The sequence below is a fragment of the Sander lucioperca genome, chromosome 15, assembly GCF_008315115.2.
Source record: "Sander lucioperca isolate FBNREF2018 chromosome 15, SLUC_FBN_1.2, whole genome shotgun sequence".
NCBI classification, from domain to species: domain Eukaryota; kingdom Metazoa; phylum Chordata; class Actinopteri; order Perciformes; family Percidae; genus Sander; species Sander lucioperca.
Window position 1 is genome coordinate 13155633 of NC_050187.1, and position 24073 is coordinate 13179705.

The 24073-nt window shown below is 40.7% G+C and overlaps 2 long non-coding RNA genes across 2 annotated transcripts; one reads left to right on the forward strand and one right to left on the reverse strand.

Moving 5' to 3' along the window:
* The first annotated feature begins 306 nt into the window (after positions 1-306).
* LOC116039324 lies at positions 307-8098 on the forward strand. The gene is made up of 3 exons (XR_004102370.2): positions 307-317; positions 1503-1505; positions 7783-8098. It is a non-coding gene; the product is annotated as an uncharacterized LOC116039324 (long non-coding RNA).
* Positions 2233-24073, reverse strand: LOC116039325. The gene is made up of 3 exons (XR_004102371.2): positions 24063-24073; positions 18000-18005; positions 2233-2358 (listed from the first exon to the last, which is right to left on the reverse strand). It is a non-coding gene; the product is annotated as an uncharacterized LOC116039325 (long non-coding RNA).

Below are 24073 nucleotides of genomic sequence, written 5' to 3' on the forward strand. Positions count from 1 at the left end.
GTCGGTCGGCGAAGGCCCTATTGAAATTGATAGAATTCTTATTATTCCACCAAATAAATCACATTTTTGAGTGGCATACAATTTCAGAAAGTTATGAAACTTTGCACATGTATCATAACTGGTGTATATTTACATCAAATGGGGCTCTAGGGCTTGGGCGTGGCAAATTGGCTCGATAGCACCCCCTACAAAATTTCAAAAAAGCACGTTAACTTGGTTTAATGTTAAAACACATTCATTTTCTCATACTGTCTGTCTGAATATACTTGTATTCACCCTCTGTCTGAAACAATTCGTTTTAGCACCTGTCTCTTTAAGTCCCCCTCTCGAAAAAGCTAAGTCTGCCTCTGAGTCTTTGCACCATCATTGCAGCCAAGGAATGACTATACATAATATAGTCGTGACATCATAACCATACGGAAGTCCTGACGGCTCGTTTAAAGGCACAGTGTCAGAATTGGCTGTGTGCATTTCTCTGTGGATTGAGCGTTTTGATAATAATTAGCACCTCAACCTGCTTTAGAATCAATAAAGACATGGAAATCTCACTTTTTACAATATGAGACCTTTCACTTCGGACAAAGCAAAGGACATCAGAGTGGTATTATTCTTCTCATCTTGGCAAAAAAGAAAATTAGCGTATTTACCAAAAATTTAAAGGGACTTTACTCGAAATACTGAAGAAAACAGCGGTCTGGGATTGCCTCCACAGTGCTCTCTCAGACTGTTCACCAATATTTGAAATATTTAAAAATCTTGCCACATGCACTAGCATGCATGCACGGCCAGACCGGCTATCAAAACAAAGAACAGAGAAACTCTGATTACAACACACTCCCTCTGTGTGTGTTGTAATTTGATTCTCTGCTCAGAACGCCATTACTGAACTATATCTTTACATTGCAAATATTTGTTTGCTGCTATATTAAAGCACTGAATATCAAGTACAGCTTATAGCAACTATTTTTTATGGAACCAGGGCACATAAAGCTGAAAATACTAGCTAAGAATATATGTCTTCCTGATTAGGGAAAAGGGAACCTTTAAAGGTGCCCTGCCACACGTATTTCATTACTTTGTGGTAATGTCTGAAGTTCTAACATGGACTCTGTAACATTTTTTGTGGAAAAAAAAATAATAATAATAATGATAATTTATTTGATATAGCACCTTTTACAGACAGAGTCACAAAGTGCTTCACACAATAGATTTTGATAAAATACAGTAGGATCCAAAACAGAAAATTAAAACGAAGTGTCTATTTGCACCCCCGGTACAAATAGCCTCGGCCACACAGCTGAGCTATTCACACCCTGTGACGTAACAACAAAAACACGTTGCTCGCGTGCACCGAAGTCATGGCGGACGTTCATCTTCCATGACAGCAGAAGCTGGCGTATTAGGAAAGTTTTGTCTCTAAAGTTTATAACAATTGAATTTCTAGCGGGAAATGGATACTACAGTTGCGCTTTCTGTCTTCAGTGAAAGCATACAACCGTTAGTTTGTTAGTTAGTAACTATTTTTTGTATACAGTATGGTTGCCTAGCAACCGAGGCTTGAAGACACCAAGTGGTAAACAGTTGTACAACATTCTGTAAGAACTGCTAGGTGAGTGGTTAGAACACTGAGCTTTGGTCAGGGAGTCTGAAGTTTGGTTCCCTGGTAAGGTGATCTTGTTTTTTTCATTTTGGATTGGATAATTTGCATGCCATTGCGCAAGTCAGGGCCCGCGCATGCAACATTTTCTTTGCAGGGTGGTAGGGGAAGACTCATGAATATTCATTAGGGGACTCATCCCTGAATGGCTACTCATTGCCTGCTCTGGTTGGGTTGGTTAGGTTTAGGCAAGAGGAGTGGGATTGGTTATGGTTAGGGTAAGAATGTCAGGGCAAGCCAATCAGTGATGAGTTCCCTAATGAATATTCATCAATCTTCCCGTACATATATATATATATATATATATATATATATATATATATATATATATATATATATATATATATATATATATATATACTATAATATTCCAAAAAGGTGTAATACATGAGTAATATGGATAACTGTGTGTAAATATATGCCAAGGTACTGTAAATGCACAGGGGTGCAAATAGCATACATTGATATTTGTACCAGAAGGGGTATTAATAGAACACATTGCTGTGTGCACCGGCGGGGTACGAATAGCATTAATTTCTAATTGCACCAGGGTACGAATAGCATACATTGATATTTGTACCAGACGGGGTATTAATAGAACACATTGCTGTGTGCACCGGCAGGGTACGAATAGCATTAATTTCTAATTGCACCAGTGTACGAATAGCATACACTGCTAATTGTACCAGGGGTGCAAATAGCTTCACCCAAATAAAAAAGCAAAAACAAATACAATACCAATAAAGACTAAATGCTTCGATTTGATTCAATGATCTACTTCGTCGGATCAAGCCTTTCTTTCACCATAAAAGAACTCCTCTTAACCTAGTAAGTTTACAAGACAGTCACTCTGAGAGTCCTGGCATCCGGTTGTCGGCGAACTCGTTCAGCCCTCCCGTTTCCGCTTTGTCGCGCATTGCTGAAAAAAAAAGAGCCGTGCGCTTTCATAAGAGGCCAAATAATAAACTTCACCAGCTCAAAATCAAAAAACACGAATCAAAAAACTAAATTACTCGAAACTAAAATCAAAACTCTGGAGAAAGAAACAGCTCATAATAATTCCACAGGTGCGCACAAGGAGTTACTGTTACTTAGGGCTCAATACAGCAGCATCTCCGCTGGCAAGGCTGCAGCTAACTTAATGAGACTACATCAAACATACTATGACCAAGGAGAAAAACCGGGGAAACTCCTGGCTTGGCGAATTAAAAAACAGCAAACCGAGAGAGCAATTAATTAAATTGAAGATGAAGATGGAAACATTACAGTAGACCCTCGGGAGATTAACAATAATTTTAAATCCTTCTATAAAAAGTTATATTCATCAAACTCTCCTCCTGAATCTGGTACCCAGGCTAGGTTTTTAGACAGCTTGGAATTCCCGAAGTTGTCAGAGGAATCTAGGTGTACTCTTAATGCTAAGCTAAATGTGGAGGAAATATCCAGCACCATAGATAGTATGAGGGTGGGGAGGGCACCCGGTCCTGATGGGCTACCAAGTGACTTTTACAAGAAATTCAAAAATAAGCTTTGCGCTCCTCTCCTGGAGATGTTTTTGGAGTCTTTTGAAAATGGTAATCTCCCCTCTACCCTGAGAGGTGCCCTCATTACTCTGCTACTAAAACCTGGCAAGCTGCATACTAAATGTGATTCATATTGTGCTATTTCGCTTCTGAACTCCGACACTAAGGTGCTTTCTAAAATACTGGCTGGGAGGTTGGAGGGTCTTCTCCCGGTCTTGGTAGATGGAGATCAAAATGGCTTTATACAGGGGCGTCAGAGATTCCATAATGTCAGGAGAGTGCTTAATGTTTTACATTCTAGAAAAGGGTCATCGGACACTGCAATCCTGTCTTTGGATGCAGAGAAGGCCTTTGACAGAGTGGAGTGGCCTTACCTCTTTGAAGTGCTAACTCGCTTTGGGTGTGGTGCAAACTTAAATGGATTAAGATTCTATATACAAATCCTTCTGCAGAGATTCTTACTAATAATATGGTATCTGAGCCCTTTGACATCCACAGAGGCTTTCGGCAGGGTTGCCCTCTTTCTCCCCTCCTATTTATTCTCGCTATCGAGCCTCCAGCTATAGCTATAAGATCACACCCTGAAATTTCAGGTATTAAAATAGACCAACTAGACCATAGAATAGCTCTATTTGCCGATGATATAATATTGTTTCTCACACATTTGCAAAGCTCGATACCAGCACTTCTAGATTTGATAAAAGAGTATGGAATATTTTCGGGTTACAAAATAAACAATGCAAAATTCCAAATCATGATGCTAAAGGAGGAGGAAAAACGATCTGATCTGATCGCCTCTTTCAATGTGTTGAGTGTTTTACATATCTCAGCATTTGCATTGTGCCAGAGATCGATAAGATAGTTTCAAATAACTATGACCCCATCGTGGACTCAATAACTAAATCGTTAGATAGATGGTCATCCTTACCTATATCTTTAATTGGACGGATTAACGTCCTTAAAATGAATATTTTCCCAAAGCTTTTGTATCTATTTCAGAACATTCCCACCACCACCATCTCTTTTTACAAAACTAAAAAAGATGTTTTTTGCTTTTATCTGGAATAACAGACGCCCCAGGGTCCGCTTGTCTTTGTTATTTTTGCCATATGACGGAGGGGGCTCAATGTGCCTAATATCCAGTGGTACTACTGGGCAGCTCAGCTTCGCACTGCAATGTATTTCTCCTTAGACACTATCCCTGCGTGGATGGAGATTGAGACGGCCTCTGTAATTTCCAAGTTACCCCTTAATCTGTATTTATATTCAGCTGATATCAAGAAACTAAGAAAACAAACAAAGAACCCTTTTCTTTTAAATACAATAAATGTCTGGTATGAGGCGCGGAAATTTCTGGGTGAAACAAAAACTCTCTCAGCCTTCAGTCCTATTTGGGGAAACCAGAAGTTTGCTCCTGGGAGAGCTGACCCGGGTTTCCAACTATGGGCCAGCAGAGGTTTGAGGAAAATTCTCGACTTGTATAAGGATAAAAGTATTATGTCATTTGAAGAACTCATGGTAAAACACAATGTTCCTAGAAAACACTTTTTTAAATACTTACAAATAAGGAGCTATATAATGGCTGCCCACAATCAAAAAATTACGGAACCCCCTTTGTCAGTGTTAGAAAATATTTTATCAACCAATTGCAACAGCAAGGGTAGAATCTCAGTTCTATATGCTATGCTAATATCTAACTCAACCGAATCTTCTGAGCATAAATTGAACTCGTGGAAGGAAGACATTCAGGAGGACATAACATTGGAGGATTGGAGTAATATTTGTAGTAAGGCTCAGAAACAGACCGTGAATACCAGGCTCAAGTTATTACAATATAATTGGCTAATGCGAACATATGTTACGCCAGCGAAGTTGCATAAGTTTAATAGGGTAAACCCAGATCTATGCTACAAGTGCAATCACTCCACTTCATTGTTTGTGGGACTGTAATAAAATTAAAGACTTCTGGAAGGTGGTAGCACAAATTATATTTCAAATAGTGTCGGTTAGGCTGCCTCTCCACCCCAAAGTATTTATCCTGGGATTGTATCCATCTGATCCAAACTTAAAAAAAGAGATAAAAGTACTTATAGATATGTGTTTACTGCAAGCCAAACGGTTGATTTCTCTTGCTTGGAAGGATGTGAATAGGCCTAGTATTGGTCGGTGGCTTAGAGAAATGTCTTCTTACCTAACAATGGAAAGAATAACTTATATGGTTAAAGACAGACAAGTTACTTTCAAACAGGTTTGGGGACCATTTTTGAACTTTGTTGAACAAAATGATGTCGGTGAGAAACGTGCGGGTTAGTGATTTGATATGTTGGTCAAGAAACATATTATGATCAAATATAACACCAAGATTTCGGAGTTTGGACTGTACCGCTGAAGAAAGGGACTCCAAGTGACACAGAAAAACTGAAAAAAAATCTGAAAGATAAGAGGAGAACCAGTTCAGGGTGCTCCCAGAGAGACCAACCCAGTGCTTATGCCTTTCAAGCAAGATGGCGTGATCTACAGTATCGAAGGCTGCGCTAAGGTCCAACGCGGTCACACGAATTCGACCAATCACCGCGAATTTGGTGCGACTCACAATTTTGACCAATCACCGCAACTTTTCCGCAAATTTGACCAATAACCTGAAGTTTCCCGCGACTTCAACCAATCACAGCAGTCCCACGTGCACTCTGAGAGCCAATGACCAAGCGGGAGTGAGAACGGGTTGATCATTTCCTTGTTTGTGATATGAAGACGAGACGTGTGTGTGACTCGAACATCTCACATTTACCAACAAAACGTACAGCGAAAGACCGTGCAAAACATTTCAGACCGTCCTGCCAACCTGTATACATTTTAACATCAGTGTAGACTGTAACGATTTAAAAGTTGCTGAAGTTGCTGCCGTTTCAATCCTGGCTGTCGGCTCTCTGCAGTGGGTGGGGCTGCTGCTCCATTCCCCCCGCGACTACCGCTTGCACACACACACAAACAACACACACGGTGGATGCAGGAAAAAAAGGAGATGAGACGACACGATGACCCAAATTGAGGACAGCTGCGTTCATTATTGTAAGTTAATGATAAGTTCAAGTCAATACTTTATCAAACCGTATGAATGTGTGTCCCAGGCCAGGTTAGGAAATTAACTAACAATGTAAAGATCAACAAGCCACTGATACATATGTTCAAATTTGATTCATTCAATGAATTATTATTTTTTGTCTTAAATCCACCAGCCATTTTCATATTATACCAACATTTGTAGCATCCTGAGCTTTTTTGGTAAGGTTACTAGGAAATCTCAGCCCAGAGTAGTTTTATTCTCCCCAAAACAAGTTTCCTTTTTATTTTTAAAGAACTATACAAAAAATAAAATCGCAACTTTTTTGCAACTTTCACTGTCTCCCGCAACTTCATTGCAACAAACATACAAAGACATCGCAACTTTTATCGCAATTTTTTACAAAAGTTCCCGCGAAATCAGGCATTTTGGGCCGCAACAATCTCAAAAAAAGGCCGCGAAATCCTGGAGGGACTGTCTAATGGCTTTTTTCCATTACATGGTACCTGCTCGACTCTACTCTACTCAGCTCGACTCAACCCATCCTCCATTTTCCATTGCAAATTTAGTACCGTCTCATGCCTGAGGCGAGCGTGGCTGGTCACACACACACAGAACGTCGAAGGTGTGTTGTTTTTGACTCTTGGCATGTGGCTGTTGCCACAGCCAGAAGAAAAAATTTGTTTCAAAAGAAGCTGGAGGCAGCAAAAAAAACACTGCTGGCTAAACTATTTAAAAATGACAGGTTTGTTCAGGACACCCCCCGTCTGTTGCTAGCAATGATGAAAAGGCATCTTGGAGATAGGCCTATAGTTTGCGGGAGTTGATGGATCCAGATTGGTTTTCTTTAATAGTGGCTGAACAACTGCATTTTGAAAATACAATGGGACACAACCAGTTTGCAGAGAGCAGTTGATTATAGAGAGCACACAAGTACTCACAGACCCAAGGACATTTTTAAATAAGGAAGTTGGTATAACATCTACCGGGCTCGAGGAAGATTTCATACTTCTCACCAAGTCAGTGAGTTGAGTTCTTGCAGTGAAATAGGAGCAAAACGATTAAAAACTGATGGCCGAGCGGAATGAACAGAACATGCAGTAGCAGAAGAGATGATGCTATTCCTGACATCTTATTTTCAAAGAAAAATAGAAAGTCACTGCAGTCCTTATTTGAAAACCAGGGACGGACTGACAATCTGTGCGTTCGGGAAAAGTCCAGAACAGTCGGCACAAAAAAGTCTAATAAAGTGATATTAACAGCCAACAGCAGTGGGCGCTAATACAATGACTTATATGCTACGTGTAAAAAAAAAAAACTGAAGAAGAAGAGTAGGTCTACGTCATTAGGCCTACGTCATTAGACGTGACAATGGCTAGTAGAAAACGTAAGGAGAAAGGTGGATGGGAAAACTTCAAAGAAAAGAGGGCCAAGTCTCTCGAGACTGATGCAGCAAAATGCAAAAAGCTCACAGAGTGACATGATAAGGGACAGACAGCAGAGTTAATTTCACATCAGTAAGAGGTACTGGTAAGTGCCAGGAGCAGGACACATTATAATAGGCTGCCTTTATCCCTATCTTAGCGAATTGCATAGTCAGCTATCAACATTATGAAAATGATCGTGCCATTTAGTACTGTCAAACTTAACGTGTTTAATAATTTCTGTTAGGTTAATTTAAAACATTAAACACATTAGAAATTAATCGTGGGTTGACCGCGATTTCACTTCGTTGTATATGAGAGGTTGTAGTGAGCTCACTTTTGCTGCTAGGATGAAGACTATGGTATTGAATTAAACGGGAAAACATCAGGCATGCGTACCACTCTAAACGTGCTAACAAATAGGGAAGGGGGCTAAATAATTCACCAAATTTAATCCAAAAGTTTAACCAAAAAAAATCCTAGCTTGCACTTTCTGTCTGTCTTCCATCAGAGTGCAGTTTTTTTTCTTGTCTTTCATATTGGTTTTTACTATTGTGGAACTGGCAAAGACCTGGTGGTTGTTTGTGAAAGAGAAACAGAGAAACTTTTACTTCCCCAACATTAAATTTGCTTACATTACATTTGAAATATAGTTATAAGTTATAGTATATAGTAACTAACACTCTCAGTAGTTTAATCTAATCCCCATGTTCAGGTACAGCAAGTAGCCTACTTTATCTCTGAAAGTGTTGTCAGTAATACTCTGTACTGTTTTATAATTATAAGTGTGTAATTTGGGGGTTTCTGTAGCAAGTGACATTTCATTATTTGTATTTTATTTTAAATGCAGATGTAATGGCATTGTACATTTTTTGTTTTTATTTGAAGGCTGAGGCTTCATTAATAAAAACAACCCCAAGTATCATCATTGGTTTTGAGATGTTACTAGCTGTGAATACCTTGTCTGATAGGCTACAGTATTATGGCATAGCATCAGGACATCCTGGCTAGTGTCTGTCGCGCACAGCTAGGGGCGAATGGCCGGATGATGGGCCTATTCGGGAGAAAGTCCAGGGCTGTTTTTTAGCCCCAGTCCGTCCCTGTTGCAACACTAGCACTTCGGGAGGGGCAGGATTGACAATGTTGTTGACGGTGTCAAAAAGGATTTTGGGGTTACGCTTGCTGGAAGAAATAAGGTTAGAAAAGTAAGATGTCCTCGCCTCCTTAACCATGTTATTATATTCAGATAATAGGTCTTTGTGATGGATCCGGTAAACATGAAGCTTGGTGTCGTTCAGCCCTCCGACATATATACATCGAAAACAGCGAGTGGAGTCATTTAACCATGGGGATGAGTTGATAGAGGGAACAAGTCACATTTTACTTGGAGCCACTTTATCCAAAACTGATGAGCAATATGTGTTGAAGAAGTGGACCAGACAATTAATGTCAGCATTAGAAAACAACACTGTACTTTGGTGAAAAGCTGCAGAAAACCTTTCAGCTGAGAAGCGATTTAAGATGCGAGAACAGCTTATACGTTTACTGGGCTGTAAATCTAAATTAAAGGACAGGCTGAATAAAATGCAGTCATGGTCAGTAACGTGCAGCTCCTCAGAGCAAATAGAGTCAAGATTAAGACCAAGTGTAAAAACAAGGTCCAAAGTATGACCAGACACATGTTGGATACAATTAAAAGACTCAGTGACATTAAAAAAAATCCACAGCAAAGGTGCAAGAAATGTAATCAACGTGAATATTAAAATCACCAACCATAACCACTTTTTCCAACGCAATAAATGCCTTGGTTACCTTGTTAAAAGCCATTCTAGCGTGGTATAGAAAGCCTGCAGGAAGACTCTTGTGCCAGTTCTCATTAATATTCAACGAGCGAAGCTGCTTGACTAATTTGGCTAACAGCTAGCCAATGAGAGCCTGGCTGTCAGCATCCTTTACGTAGCGCAACTGGGCAAACTCATGAATAGTAATGAGCTCAGGCAACACCACGTCAGACTGACCAGCTTTTCTAACTGGCCTGATTTCTCTGCTTATTTCTTTTCAGTGGCTAGAGCTGACAGAGGAGGTTAACAGTTCATTTTCACAATCACGACATAACACAAACACATATGGACCTAACATATTTCAAAAAATGCAAGTAAAAACGCTTTTGTGTGGCAGGGCACCTTTAACATAGTAAACAATAATTTAGTGACAATTCAATACAATGATAGTTCTCCCACCAATCCTGCCAAGTCTCCCTCTTCCCCTCGAGCACTTTTAATCAGTGGGTAAGAGAAAGTATTGCTCTTCTCCCTTGTCTGGTGAGTGTACTGGTGAGGCTGCATGTGTAGTCTTGCAGGATGACTTCATGCCATGAGTGGCTGCTCTAAAAATGCCTGGGTGCCGGCGAGCCTGGCAGGCTTTTCAGATTGTCTCTGCTTTAGGACTTTTTGGCAGGTCCCAAATACACAGAGAGACAGGGCTCCACTCTCAGGAAGACACACACGCCGCAGGGCAAGACAATAAATACACAAGTTGGAGGAGCTTTATTCAAGTTGTTCTTTTTTTAGCAGTGTTGCAGTCTGGCAGGGTAATTATCCCACCCTGCAGTGGATGTGTGCAGCAACTATTTAGCGGTAATCTTTTCTGTTTGTCCTCCAACAAGTTGGAACACCTCAGTGTGCTGTGTGTCTTTTGGGTATTAAGGGTTGTTCCAAGGAGTTGAGTAACAGAGTTTCTCCCCAGCAGCAGTGAGCAGGTGTGGAGTTGAATACTTCCCACTGACTCCTTGCTTAATCCTATTTTCTACCCAGAGGCTGAAGAAGCAACTAAAAGCAAATAAATCCTTTAGTTTTGAAACGCTGTAATCTTTGAGCTGAAGGTGTCAAAAATGTCTTGACTCATGCTCAAAACCAAGCCATAGGCTGCCCCTTTTATTAGTTTTCCAACATTTAAAAATAGGGAATATGCAGCTTCTTGCTACATTTCCTGTCTTGTGGCAGTGTATTATTATTACTGCTGCTCTTCCTGATGGGAAGGTGAGCCATCATGTGCCATCTTGTTGAAAAACAATATGAAAGTTGTGAGGTAATGTGAGAGGGAAAAGCAATAAAATTTCATTAAAGTAAGTGTTCCTGTAACTTTAACAAGTACACCTGTTATGAGATGATTTTGAAAGTAATACCCTGCACTTTTTCAGCAGGGTAAAAGTGTATTAAACTGTATTTTCAGTGACAGCTTATCTCAGTGTTCACATCATGACAGATGTTAGACAAAAAGTAAAAACATGCAACACCTGCACTTTCAAACAGTCATTCGACCATGATGGCTTGTTTTACACACCTTAAACCATGAACTACAAAATGTTCTTTACATTACTGCTGACATTTTCTAGCTATTACTTTCAATTTATTATGTTCATTATATCCATGAGAATACATTTGCAGACTTTTGCTTTAGATGGTTATTGCAACCTAATAAACATCTTTTTTTCCTTTGTGTTGTCAAAGTCATAGAGTGTAATTGTCGCTTGGCAATGCAGTCTACTTGTTGGTGCATTCAAGGACACCCGGACAATAAACACTTGACAGTGGCTGCCAAACACTAACCTTTTCAATCTAAGGTATGATCATAAGCACAGGTTCTCACACTTTTAAATGTACATTGCATTGTTTGTTGTTCTGGTTTATCTTCTTGCTCATGAATGCAGCATTCATTGCCCATACATCATTTTAGATGTCAGAGCTTTCATAAATGCACCAACACGCAAAGTTTTTAGTACCACTTGACAACGTAACCGTGGCAAAAATGATCAAAACAACAAAATATTTACAAACCAGTTTGATGTTTAAACTAATTGATCTTCATAGCCTGCTTACATGAATGATCAGTGTCTGATATGTCTCTGTATCTGAATAATCTGGTTCAGTAACGTCCAATCTCTGACTCACAGTGATCACTCTAGTTGACCTGCCACTCGTGCCTATGATGCCGACAGGAGCAGGTAGGCTACTCTTGCTGGATTATAACTGTTTCAGGTGAGAGGAAAATCTGATCTTCCATCCTTCCCCTCCTCTCACAGAGAGCTGCCAAGAAGTCGTTAAAGCAGCCCATCCTTTCCTGACTACACCCCTGGGTGAGAGTGATCTACTGTGCAAGCTAGTAAAAATGTTTTTTCTGTCCCTTTTACCCCCTACTTTTCTCCCACTCCATTCCTCACCTCTTCTTGTCTGTTATTATCATCAGCCAGGTACCTTTGACTCATACAGAGCGACATGCTTTCATCAAGAGCGCTTGGCATTAGGGTGTTTAATGCAGTGCATTGTATCCTGATGTCCAACCCTTTTCTCTTAAAAAATTACGATCTCAATTAAGTTTCAAGGAAAATTTATTTTCTCCTGGTTTATGTTTGTTTCAACATGTCCTCATACCAGCGCACGTTGTGAAACGGTCACAGTAATGTTGTCAACATTGTGAATTAAAACAAAACTCCTTAGTTAGAAAAAGATCATGGTTTGGGTTAAAATAAGTATGTTTGTTACGTAACTTGAGTTGCATGGGTAAGTTAAATACATTACTTAAAGTGCTCATATTATACTCTTTTTCAGGTTCATAATTGTATTTAGAGGTTGTACCAGAATAGGTTTACATTGTTTAGTTTTCAAAAAACACTATATCTTTGTTGTACTGCACATTGCTGCAGCTCCTCTTTTCACCCTGTGTGTTGAGCTCTCTGTTTTAGCTACAGAGTGAGACATCTCACTTCTGTTCCTATCTTTGTTTGGAGTCACACATACGCAGTAGCTAGGTTAGCACTGCTAGCTTGTCAGTTGCAGAGTATGAGGTTGTGCCACGCTAGCAGCTAGACAAGCATTATAACGTGTGTTACAAAGTGACGCACGTTTGTCACGGAAGTAAAGGCTGGACTACAATAGAGCTGTTTGGAGCAGTTTGTGAACAGGGTTTTCTCTGGAAGATGGTAAGTGCCTTTGGGGTGGACTTTGGGCTTTTTCACTTTGTAAATCTATAACATGCACAAAAAGATATATAACACAATAAATGAAAGGGAAAAAGCCTAACCCTAGGCTATGTTACATACATGACGGTTAAGTGTGTTACGTAAGTTAAGTATGTTACGTAAGTGTCAACTTTGACTTTTACACAGGACACAAACAGCGGTCTCCTGGCTGAAAGTCCTGTGTTTTGTTTGACCCATCTATCTACCCTGACCTCCTTCCTATGTGGACTTTGAGTAGAAACGTATTTGTGATGTGTCAAAAACAAAACAAACGTAATCAGGGACCTAATACGTTTCCCTCGAAACATAATTGAGAAATTTAGTTTAGTTTTATGGAAACATAATTTTTAGGAGACAGGGCTGTCTGGTGTCAGAAGTGTGTGGATGTAACCACAGCCTGGCTAAAGCACCTTGGGCATCTGTCTGCCTAGCATGTTCAGGACTAACTTTGTTACTAGTACTAGTTAGTATTAACAAGACTACCCAAGGTACCCACCGCTGCAGTCCAGGACACTGCAGCACAGCTGAGACCAACCATGTAGCAACACACTGTGCTGCAAAGCCACAGAGTTTAACAAATCATCTTGGCTGTCTTCTCTAAGCTCTGTTTTTCTCTTGTTTGCCTTCTTGGCTTTATAATCTACTCACATCACCTGCTTTCTGATCTCACGCAACAGCATCCTGATAGGAAACAGGATCAACTATTTTCCACATATCTACAACTGTCACAGGATTTGGTGATGTATAAATATTCGTAAATTTGAACTGGCACAGTGCTGGGAAAATGGCTCTCTGACCTCAGTCACCATCAGCTTTAAATTTATGGATTCTAAAAATGAAATAACACAAAACCCAATAGCATTAAACAACGCACGCAGGCCTGTGTGTTCAAGCACACAACTCTGCTGAGATTTGCTAAACCACTTGCAGAAGTATGAGTGATGATCCGCACTCATAAACTACACTGTTATCAATTAGTGCAGCTGGTTTGGAGCATCTTGACTAAACAGAAGAGTGTAAATCACAAGTCCCGTACAGTATGTATGAGAGAGTGCATGTGTTTTTGTGGGATCAGTAAAAGTTTTTTTGCCAGCATCAGCCTTCATGTGGATAGGCTCTCTTCTTGGTGTACCAGAGCTCCCGGAGCAAAACTGCTGTTTTTCAAATGAAAGACTTCCACTGTGGGTTAACTGGAAACATCAGGGATCTGGTCAGAGCTACAAGAGGCACAGAGAGGCTGCCTTCTGGGAGACAAAACAAAAACATGTCCTGAAAGTAAAAGGCCATTCATTGAAGCAGCACGGAAGGAATACATGCAGGTTTTACAGGAACGTCTGAAGGCAGTGAAGTAAATAAAGCTGTCCTCCAATCAGGCCGTTGTTGGTTTAACTTAACTCAATCCAGCCATCACCCCTTTATCAAGATTACAGATCAAGGTTCCGTGTTCACAGGCAGCTTGACCTCTTCGTCTTCATCTACCCAAGAACTTCCTCCTCCTCTGACCACTCCTACATGGCCGACAGCCTAGATTCTGTGATTTTTATTCTCACACGAGGGCACACAATTTCAAGTTCACTTGAAAACACAAGCTGGGACACTTTGAGATGTGTTATTGTGCTTTTGTGTGTCACTAAGCATAGAGATGTTTGCCTTAGGCCTGAAAGGACATAATACAAAGGAATGCAAAGTGAGTTTACACCATGACACACACTACTGTCTTCTGGCCAGCCCAGGGTGGTGTGCACACAAACACCCTGCCAACACCTTGCAGTGAAACTGGTGACAGAGCTCTTGGCCGATCCAAACACATGAGGAACTAGGCATGATTTTTTGTATCATGCACAAGACAAGGGAGAGTTATATAGTTTCACACAGTAGACGGGTGGCAGTGCCTAAAGTGTAGGTGTTAGCATTTTAGCTGCAGACTTTAAATACTGTGTCTGTGTGACGTGTGTGTGATTTCACAGCATGTGTAGTAATGCAAGTAAGTCGAAAACACAAAAAGTGGAGTAGGTGAATAACTATAAAAACTATACAGACTTCACTTTACTACAGGTCCATATACAAAGACAGGAATACCAATGCAAACATTGCAAAAACACAGATAGGATAGATTTCTTTGTACACATGTATATCATATAAATAAATGTAAAACGATCTCAACTGCTTTTAAGTTGTGCTATGACCTCCTCATTGCACCACTGAAGTGGCATAATTAGGGATTTATTGATTTATATTTAAGGATTTATTGATAGCAATTATTTTCTGGAACATACTAGGAGTATTTTGAAATGTTTCCTTGGCTGTTTCGATATGTTGTGAAATGAAATTTTAGCATTTTAGAAATTCTGTACCAATATTTTTTTATCCTCAGAGGATAAAGGTTGATGCTAGAATGGATGGCCTGGAGGAACGGCAAAGACATGACCCGCCCTTCTGTGCTTCTGATTGGCTTACCCTGATATTCTTACCCAAACCTTAACCAATCTCACTCCTCATGCCTAAACCTAACCAACCGATCAACCAATCAGAGGTGGGTCATGCCTTCGTTGTCCATATGGACCATCCATTCTAGCATCAACTGAGAATAAATCATACTGACTTTGGTGATTCTCTGACTTTTCCTCTCGTGCCACCATTGAGTTTCCATTGAGATCATCAGCTCAAAATTTGAATTTGTCCAATACTTTGGTTTGTGACCAAATACCTGCAAAACTAATGGCATGCAAACATAAGCAAAAGTTTGCAGGCAACATGCTAAACTAAGACTGTGAAATATATCAAAACACATCTCATTTTATCATTATATCATGTTAGCAATGTAAATCCAAGCTAACTAAGCTCTTGTCTATCGCATAAACAAACCAAACTTTTTTTCTTTGTCGGATGGGACTAGAAACGAAAGAGGAATGACGTGCAACACAGGTCCCCAGCTTGCAAACCATGTGGTTATTAGGATCCCCAAGAGCAGCAAACCTTTTAGAGCCACCTTTTAAGCTTAAAAGTGGTGAGTATTTGATACTCAAAAGACAGCGTTTTAGTATGCCTTTCATATGGAGGAATGACCTTTTTTCTCCCCCTTTCTCTTGATCTCAGTTTACAATATGAACCAAAAATGTTGAATTAATTGTATCGCACGCTCTCAACTTGCCTTGTCAGCTCAGTCACATTCATGTGTTTAATCGATTCCATTCTTTTACTTCACTGAGCTTTATTGTTCAGCAGCGTCCAGCTTAGCAGATGTTTGGTACAACTATTCTAGCTCGTCTCTATCTGCAGCTACATATCAATATGCCACAGAAACAGCCAGCTCTGAACATGTGATACTGCTCACGTGTGTGAGATCATAGCTTGAGAGGGAAACATTACATCGCTGAGTAGTGAAGATGATGTCTTTCTTCCACACTCCTCATCCTTCATCCCTCTCATTCTCTATCTGGAGTTCAATCTGTAACCCAGCTTCTATCCATTACCACATCTACGATCAACGATAACGCCAAACAGTGTCTGTCTTTTCCCTTGTAATGCAAACCTCTCAATACTACGGCACATACACAGAACACACACACATTGACTTGATTACTGTCACAAAATCCATCAACTAAGTTATTTTCATGTTAATCACAGAGCCTTTATTGCCTTGGCCGCCCTCCTCAACCCTGACAAACCTGCCCACTCACCTCGCTGCCTGCTCTGAAAAGCTCTGATTGTCCCTTCATTTTCAGGTGCATTTAGGTGACTCTAGGACTGCATTGTTTACCTTCAGCTCCTGAGATGGGATCCATCTAACCACCCAGCCAGGTGCTTATCTGATGCAATGGACCATGATCACCTTTTACCCTTTCAATAAATCAACTCTCTGTTATTTGAGTGGACAATCATCCACTTGGTAACCTAAAACTAACCTCATATATTGCTGCTTCATGTTCACTAGACCTCCACTTGATGGTGTGCTCTTGTTGGTGGATCGGGTTCAACTGAAAATAAAATGAGATGTGGTATTTCATTTGAGTTGCGGTGATGCATGTCCTGAGTTCAGTAGTGTAGCATTATGCTACATGGCAGCACTTTGGGTGATCATCCCACCAAAGCTATGAAGACAAAGTGATGTCACCTGAAAATAAACAGAGATGTTGAAACAATGACAACTTCTTCTAGATAAACTCCATTTCATAAACTATCATGTTTAAGAAATCCCACCAACTATTTTGATCCAACAAAGCCATCATAAACCTGATGAATGACTTTTCATCTGGACTGTAAATATTTATCCATTGCACAAATCCAAATTCCATTAGTGGAATAAACATAAACATATTTCTTTCTTTCTTAAGCAGGCATATATGAAATTAAAGAGTTCAACTAAGTGCCACCATATGGTCAATGGTGGTTCCCAGAACTGCATTGTTAGTTGTGTGTGCAGTATGTTTCTGACAACAGCTTGGCTCTCATCTCTCCCACCAAGGCGTCCCACTAAACTCCAAACACAGGAATGGTTTGTAATTTGTCATGACTGTGTCAGAAATGAACTGATGTGTTTGGGGTTGAGGAAAGCATCCATTGAAGAGGGGAGATGATGAAGCAATTGGTTTGTTGTGGGTGTCAGTGATACAACAAATGGCTCACACACGCTAAAATGACGTCCACCTCCCTTTATAACTAGGTCTATGTCAGCCCTAGTCTATATCCTTGACGTTCCACTTCCGGGATTGCTCCAGTGCCGCGGGAAATTCCGCCGGATGCATGTATTTTCCGTTTCCTTCCACTTTCTTTGTGTTGGAATTTTAAATTCGCTGGATTTATGAGGACTATTGTTGACTGCTCCTCAGATCTCTGCATGGTAAATTGAGACAGCTAGCTAGACTATCTGTCCAATCTGAGTTTTCTCTCGCACAACTATTTTGCAGTGGCTCTTTGCGGAGCTGCTGGAAAATAGTTTACCGCCCATGACAATTGTGATTGGTTTAAAGAAATGCCAGTAAACCAGAGCACATTTTTCTCCCATCCCGGAATGCTATGTGGAGTAGCCAGACCCTCCTTCGATTCGCATGTGGATGGTCTGATGGAGCAGAGGATTGGGGATTTTTTTTCTTTGCATTTGGCAAGCAAATTATTTCTCTCTTCTAATTATGTGCAACATTTTTATACTGTATAAATAAATGTCAATTTTGCAACTGTTGTCACATCACTTGCCCAGTGTTTGATAGATAATCTTCATTTAGTGCAGTGCAAAATACTGCAGAAATTACAATGTAGCAACAAATATTACTGGTTAAATAAATAAAATGGGATTGTGCGTCTTGACAACTTCAAGCACCAATTCCTGCAACATGTGAAAATGATCCCAGACTGATCTTCAGTGAGCTCTGCAGAAGAGGCAGGGGGATGTGGCCCACACCACATGCTCCCTTTTGTGCGTTAGGGGGCTCATTAGCCAACACTCGGTCCATTACTGGTTCCGGACTGGCACCAAACTGTTTGCACCCATAGCTTCTAAGAGTGTGGGGGGTGAAGGCCAAATGTTGGTTCCCTGTGCTCCCCTGAGCCTGAATAGATAGCATCGTGCCAAGAGCAGCAGTTAGACCCTGAAACCTAACCACCAGCACCCCCTCCTCTCACCCCCCGACTTAATTAGGCCATAATTTTACTGTATGCCACAGTATGGAGATATCGGCCATGTGGGGAGAGGGAGTTGGGGTGAACAGAGGTTTCCAAAAGTCCCATTAAAGGATTTCAGCAGCTTTCCTGGGCTCACATCACTCACCCACAAATGTTTTGTTTTAGTGCAAGTCAGCATTCCTCAATACAATCAGCGGTTTTAGATCAATAGCTTCTAGAAAGCAGCACCCCAACAACTGCAATTCGTAAATTGAAAGTATGTTTTTTCCATCAGAAAGTGCTTAATGGCTTCCCCCACTGAGGTGAGCCCTAACCGCTTCAAGAATGTGAAAATGGGTAAATAGATTACCATCTCGTCCTTCATACTATTTTCACTGGAGCCCGTCCAGTTGGCTCATTACTGGGAGAAACAGTGTGTCCAGTGTGTAATCATTACCTCGTCAACGTTTGGGCAGCAGGGTGATAAATGTTTGCACACACGTATACTTTTCACACTTTCACATATCAGGCCACATTAAACCAGTCTATACTGAAATACACACACGCAGTGACAACAATGCCATTTTGTCATATCTTATCAATGTTAGTTTATTTCTCCAACTATTCCTCAATCTGGCAGATGGCAAGTTAAATAACCCACAACCTGATGCCTTTAAGAGGAATTTGTATCTGACCAATGGAAAGCAAGCTAGTTTGCACAATAACTCTTTCAGACATTGCAAAAACCACACTCAAGCACACCAGTCCCAATATTGGTCAGAATGGTGTATTTTAATGCAGCCAGATAATTAACAAGGCAGTAAATTATACCATAGTAAATGGGCTAGGCTGTTGTTAGACAACCTCTACAGTTAATGGCTGTTATACTCTGCATTCTTACATGGAAGGAATGTAACAGGGTGTGAATAGCGCCAAGAATTACACAGACTCAATCTCCCTATACCTCTTTCTCTCTCTAACCTTTCTGTGCAGTATCCACTCTCTCCCTCATCAGTCAATCAGTCTTTGTCCTCGACTTTGTGTTTTACCATTGAGAATCGTACAGGCATGCATGTGTGTGTGTTTGTGTGTCTGTATGCATTACGGTGTGTGCCTATGTTACTATTTGCTGTTGTTTAAACACAACATGCTGGTCTCTTTTATTGCTTACACATATTTCAAAACTTTTCCTGCCCTGGAGCCAGAGGAAGACCAAACATCCTCCATCGTAAATTTTCTCCGAGAGCACAACTTGGAGAGTATGCCACACAGGAAACTATACACACACACGCACGCATGCACGCGCGCACACACGCACACGCACACACACACACACACACACACACACACGCACACACACACACACACACACACACACACACACACACACGCACACACACACAGAGAGGGTGTGATGGAAAAGGAGGGGAGAGAGAGCATCATATATCTTAAGCACAAATGATTTTCATTTCAGCAGAGAATATTTACCTTTTAACTAGCACCTACTCAAATGAAAGGATTCCCATCATGAACGTATTTTTTAAAACAAACTCAATTGATTACCTTTTTTTCCATAACAGATAAAGCATTTCAGCCCATCACCCCTCATATAAATAAACTTCGTATCAATCACAGTGGATGGCGTGGTTTGTGACTGCCCCTCTTCCCTTCACCAGGCTAATGGGAAATCAAATCTGCGCAATGTCTTTAGCTCATTGCTCATCTTCAGGACGCCTGCCCAATTAAATGGATTCAATTTATCAGATGTGATTCATTCCCAACACAAACTCATATTTACCTCAACTGTGATTGATGAGGATCATTAGGATGATTAAATTAGGTCTAAATGTGTTCGTATGACAGCCATCTTTGTCTTCACAAAGGGTCTCTGTCTCTCCCTCTGCAGCTCTGCACTGGGAATTAATTCACATATCTGTATGTGTTGGTGCAGACAAAAAAGGGAGTTATTAGTTGTTATTGGAGTGTGTATATGTGTGCAGTATCATGTGTGTTGTGTGTTTGCCATTCAGGAAATGGACTCCTTTGCTGCATTTTCTGTGGTCTAGTATGTTTCATGCTTTTGGTTTTGGACTCGAGGCAGCGGCTGACAACTGGACACTGTCAGGAATTTGTGGTAAGCTCTTTTGGTACACATGCAAGTTTTCGGTGCTTTCTCACACCAAGGCAAATACAAGGGGTAGGGGAAAAAAATAAGATTTCCGTCCAAAGACAAGCAACACACTATTTGCTTTTGTGACGACACTCATGTTGGGAAAGGCAGTGTCATTGCTTGCTGTTCATTATGTTCATTTTAGCTTGTTTATTTATCCGGAGAAAAGACATAAAACTGGTTAGACTGACGCCTGAGACACAGAGAAGGGGGTAGACAAAAGAAAATCTTTGGGTTCAACTGAGAGGGTCAAAAACAAAACACAGAACTATACATAAAGTACAGTATACTAAAGCACATATTCCCATATTACTGCTGTTGCGTAAAAAACGTTCAGGAACTCAAAAAGCAGCCTTGTTTTAAGCTTGCCTGCAATTTTAAGATTATCCTGTAGCTTTTTGAAAGACGAGTAAAGAGATGCATGGTAGCCTTCAACTGAAGTTTAAACATAAAAATGACTAAAATAGGACCTAAAAGGGTTTCATTTAGCAACTACAATGTACATTATACTATATATATATATATATACTTAATTATTTAAGCAATGTACTGTATGTGATGTAATATGAATCAATCTGATTCTCAGATTGTTTTTATTGTTGCATTCCTGTTATAGGGCCGTCTCCCCATGGCCATATATAATCTAAAGGAGTGCTGTTGCCAGAAAGTATAAATCCCCGGCTGAGCACTAATTGCATGATTTAGAGCATAGCTGTTGAACACCTCGGAGAGGCCCCACATTGGCTTTGTGTGGACATTATACAGGCAGACCTGCGCAGGGACTGGAAGATAGAAAGTGTGAGAGGGGGGGAGATGAAGGTGGGGGTATGAAGAAGTTACAGTTGCTGATATGAGACCTCAGTGCTAATGGTGCCTGATTAGATTAACATACGACCAAAGCCCCTCCTTTCTTTTTTTCTCCTTTCTGTCATGTGGATTTCCCATTTAGTCCCATATGTCGATTTCTTTTAACAGTTATATTATATTGCACGTCATATAAATGGCTGCAGCAGCACATGCTGTCCTGTGTTGTGTGACCTGCAGGGCAAGTAGAAACCAATTGAGAGCCGCAGGTGAATTCACTGAAATCTATTTAATGGTGTAAACCAGATAAGACTGTTTCCTTCCTTCTGGTCTGGCTTGGCAAGTGTACAGCTGTGACAAAAACCTCAAGGTAGTCATGCATTTTTGGGAAGTCATTGGTCAGTTTTATTTGGATGTTGATGGTAAAGGTCAAAAATGAATGTATTTATTATTAAATTTAATGTCAGTTAAATACAAAATATTATGTGCATAATGTATCTTTCTGGACTGTATGCTCCAGTAGCTCTACTTTGAATTTTTGCTAAACAGCCACTAAAGTTCTTTGACTTTCTGTAAGACTTAGTAGAAAGGGAAAAAAGAAGTAAAAAAAGATCAGGAGTAGGAGGGGAAGTCTGATTAAAGAGTTTCCCAGTTTGCAAGCTAAAGCTCTCTGGAGATGCTCTCTTGTCACTCGCACTAAGTGCTGTTCCTGGAGGAGTTCAAAAGCTCCCACAATCCACCTCACCACACTCATAGCCATGAGGCCTAGGAAGACCATAAAGCCTTTTTACAAGGTGAGATGACATAAAAACGCAGGGAGAACAGAGAAAGAAGGGGGGAATATCTTGGGAAAAAAGACAAAAACCTTTCTCATTTGCTCTCATTCTTTCTCTGTTGCACTTGTGTCCTCTCATCGTTTGTGCGTGCGTGTATGCGTCGGAATTTGTGTGTTCACATGTGTGTTGTTCTGTGTGTGTGTGTGAGTGTGTTTGAAGCTGCGTGGCTGGCTTGAATGGGTGGGCTGGTGAGCCGTTCCTTGTCTGCCATCACCCATGTCCACTTACACATACTCTGGGCCTCAGTGGGAATGAAGAGGGGATTATGGCTCTGACTAATCCTGGAGGGGCACGCACTTAACGCTACTGTAAACAACAGTGCCATTTGAGTGGTTCACACCAGGCTGAACTTTGGAGGTAAAAGCTGGGGGACAAAATCTGAATGCATATGGGCCTGTGGTGGTCGTATGAAGATTACCGTGGTGTTGAACAGGAGTATCCTTTAAATGATTATTGCAGTTTATTACATCTTGTGTCTTATTTTTCGTATCTAAGTGCAGATAATATTGTAATTGCTGAAATGTGGTTCGTAAACCACTTTATTTGGAGGTGAAACCACAGGTGAGTACCTCAACCGCATCGCAAAACTACTGTTAGTATGGACGGTCAGTTCTAGCAGCTCCTGAATCTCATTCCTCACCTTGCAAGTTGTGGCGGTTATTAGAGATTCTTCCAAACTGTGATGGATATTTACAATGTACAGTTTGAGTTTCATTTTTCTGTTCACCCTCATTTTCTCTTCCAAATACACTTGGCTAACCACAGGGTTCATCTAAAACCCATCTGATCGTCTGACTGCTCATGTTTCTTGCTCAGTAATTAACTTAGAGAATACAATATCGTTCATATTTATAGTAACCATAACTACAAAAACAACGCCAAAGTTGTTATAAAAGGAAATGTAATTGTCCTTTATTAATGGTTTGTATGACCCTCCAAAGCAGTGGTTCCCAACCTTTTTTCCTTGGCGCCCCCCCTACTTATGTCTAAGAAAACCTGAGCCCCCCCTCCGAAACCGAAGGTGAGGTCCCTTACTTTCTTTTTTGATACAGAGGAGTTATCAGCACTTTTACGTTTCTCCGCCATGTTTCGTTCATAAAATAGTGATGCCGTGGTGGCAGGAAAAACGAGGATGATAGCAGCTAGCAGCTGACCTGATGACAGCAAGGGTCACAGGTTAAGAGGTCCCGGAGGTTTGGCCTACTAAGTAGCCTGCCTACAAGTTTAAGCGAGAACAAAAATATATAGTTTTTATACAGACTTTTGTATACATTATATATTCTAGTGTATTATCATAATTTGTTTAACGTGCAAATATTTTTTTTTTTTACCTCAACCTCAAACCAGATAAAGACTTGCGCCGCTTGTGATCTTTGCCGCCCCCCTTAGGGGTCCCCGGACCCCAGGTTGGGAACCACTGCTCCAAAGGATGAGAATGGACATTTTTTTGGACCCCATGATGGTTCCAGCTGTGATTGCTGCAAGGTTTGTGACTCAACTCCAAAGCCTCAGAGAGGAGATGATGAGTTTTTTGATATATTGATCAATCATTGGGCTATATTGTCCAGGTTGCCTATCGATGTGACTTGTTTTTGTTGTTGCATCAAATTCTCTTTTTCTTCTTCTTCTGCATCTGTCTCTGCAGACCCTGGGTTACTGCTCTTTTGTTTGTGTTCTCTCCCTTTCGATTAGGGATGCCTCAAGGATTCAACGTACCGCCTCGCTCGGAGGAATGGGATAAAACAGGGCCTGTTCCAGGAGAAGGAGAGCTAGAGATGGGGCTTAGTGATGTTTTTTTGCGTGACAGAGGTTCATATAATAAGATTTTGGTCCATAATTTGCTTGGCTTGGGCCAGCTCCAGAAAGGCAGAGGAATTTTATTCTGTTGCAGGAATTGGGGGATGGGGAAGAACAGAAACTTGCCCCACTAACACACCCGACACAATATGGTTCACATTTTTCTCCCTCGTACTAAATGTACCA